Source organism: Mustela nivalis, assembly GCF_964662115.1.
Source record: "Mustela nivalis genome assembly, contig: HAP1_SCAFFOLD_226, whole genome shotgun sequence".
Classification (NCBI taxonomy): Eukaryota; Metazoa; Chordata; class Mammalia; order Carnivora; family Mustelidae; genus Mustela; species Mustela nivalis.
This window is the reverse complement of record NW_028136410.1, coordinates 334,852-337,276: the sequence shown is the minus strand read 5'-3', so window position 1 is coordinate 337,276 and position 2,425 is coordinate 334,852.

The window sequence follows — 2,425 nt, the reverse complement described above, 5'->3', positions numbered from 1 at the left end:
AAACCTCCAAAGTCCCTGATCCATCTCAATTGTGGTGGCTTCCCAGGAAAGACAGGGGCAATCTGAGCCCAACTGAGCACCTACCTGCACTCAGACCCATAGACAGATGTGCCCAGAGGTAAAAAGGAAAGAACAGGCCCCTAGGCACTAATAAGATCCATTGCTTTGGTTTCCAGGCATCTCTCCTCAGAGGCCTGGATTTCAAAAGCAGCATATAGCTGTTTCAGGCCTCACCCATCAGAAAACATCTCATCTAAACATGGGAAACTTGTACGTTGGGGCTGTGTCAAAGCCTCTGTTTAGGAGAAACCTTTAGGGCCCCAGTGCCACCGCTTCATTCCAAGGTCTCCATAGACACAAAAGCACGTTAGCACCCATCCCCAGGGGTGTCCATTTCAACTCAGCATCCTCGGTTGCTCCTCACAGATCCAGGAGATCTAACTTGTCTTGTTGCTAGGAGACAATTGGAATGCGAGGTGGGATACCCAGCCATCCATCCTTAGAACCATGCTCAGAATCATTGGCCTGGAGCCAAACAACAGGTCTCAATTGTCCTGCAGAAGACTCTCTGCAGTTTGGAGCTTCTCACAACTCCCATCGTGGGAAAACACCCATGGCCTCATGATCCCCCCCCCAATTCATGAAGGGGCCATCAGGGACAGAAACTCCAACCTGAGCCATCGTCTGATCCTCGCCCTGACTTAAGATGAATGAGATCTCGATTCAGGTCTGTAGATTGTGCCTGCCATGGCCTCACCCAGAAACCTAAGCCTAGCTTGTGTCCTCAAACTTTTGTCGTCAGACTACTGGCCAACAAGCCCTCCAGTTTGGCAATCCAGAACTACAATGCCACACTCTGCCTGCCCGCCAGAAGAAAAACATTGTCCTCTGGGGCTACCCAGTAACCCCAAATGAGGATCAACCTGCACCGACCTTGGCTGTACCCCAAATACATAGTCTGACCAGGGCACTAATGCCCTTTCTGACACAGCCTGAGCCTGGACTCCCTGGCCCGTCCCAGACAGCTGGCCGCACACTGAGCACATCGAGCCGCCATGGCCTTAGGTCATCATCTCTTCCCAACCTCGGATTTCAGGCTTTAGATTCTAGACCTTACCTCTAATCACTGCCCAGGGTTGAACGGGATGCAGAAATCAGAACTCCTTCCCCATGGCAAGATACCTTGTGGTTGGCATGTTGTCCAACTTTCAGTGTAGTTGAATCCAGTGTTGCCCATGAGGCCCCGCCATGCTCGGAGGCTACATTGGTCACAAACACACATTTTGACCCTCAGCCTGACCAAAGTCCTCAAGTAAGGCCTCTCAGTGGCTGGATGAAGAGATAGCATATTGGGCTTGCCATGTCCCTAGTCCCCAATTTTGAACCATAGTTCTGGTGGTCCCTTCAGTCTTCCCCACGGCTTTGCTTTGGAATTCCTCTTTTCGTGGGACACCTGAGGTAACAAAACTGAAAGGAGTCCTCCCATCCCACAGTTTGACGAAAAAAAATTGGGAATCGGGCAAAATCCTCATAGAGGTAGATTCCTCCATGGCCCATGAAGCATCCCCGACATTCTACGGCCATTGCTGATACAAATTCCAGAGACAAATGCCTGAGCAAGCGCCTCAGACTCGCTCTATATTCAAATCTTCATGAGTTCTTCTCATGGTTTGTATATTGGGCCTGCCATACCGACGTCCCCAAAAAAAGCTGAGTTTGTGTATCGGAATCACAATCAGAACTCTGCCTTCCACATGGCTGTAATGCTTGTTCTTCAAATGGAGTCAACCTTCACGTGGGGAACCCTTCATGGCCCCTGATGCCACGCCAAAACATGAGTGCTGCTTGGGCACAAATTCACACTGTGACCCTAGCATGAGCCCCATGTCAAAGAAAGGCCTGTCAGGTTCGTGACGAAGATCCTGCATATAGTCCCTGCCATGCCCATAGGCACCCAAAACTAACTAGATGGTGTGTATTCCAGTTGAAGGAACCCACTGCTGTGCTCTAGAGTCCCTCTCCTGGGGGGTCCTTTCTGGCAGAAAACAGAACTCTTCACTTCCCACAGAATGAACCCAAACACTTGGGAGCTTGGACAATCCCCCGAGAGGAAGGCTCTTCCTCGGCCCCTGAGGCAACCCCTACCCTGACCGGACACTGTGAACGCAACACCCAGAGACAAAAGCCTGAGCAACTGCCTCCCACTTGCCCATCTTTGATATCCAGAGGATCTCCCCTCACGGACTGGAGATCAGGCCTGCCATTACCTTGGCCCCTTCCTGAGCCAAGTTTGCTTTTTCAGACATCAGTCCCCACAGCCCTGGCAAACACAGCCTCTAGGCTGGGTCCTCTGGAGCCATACCACAGGACCGTGCCTGCTCTCTCCTGGGAAACTGTGTCCATTCCTTTGGACACACACCTCCAG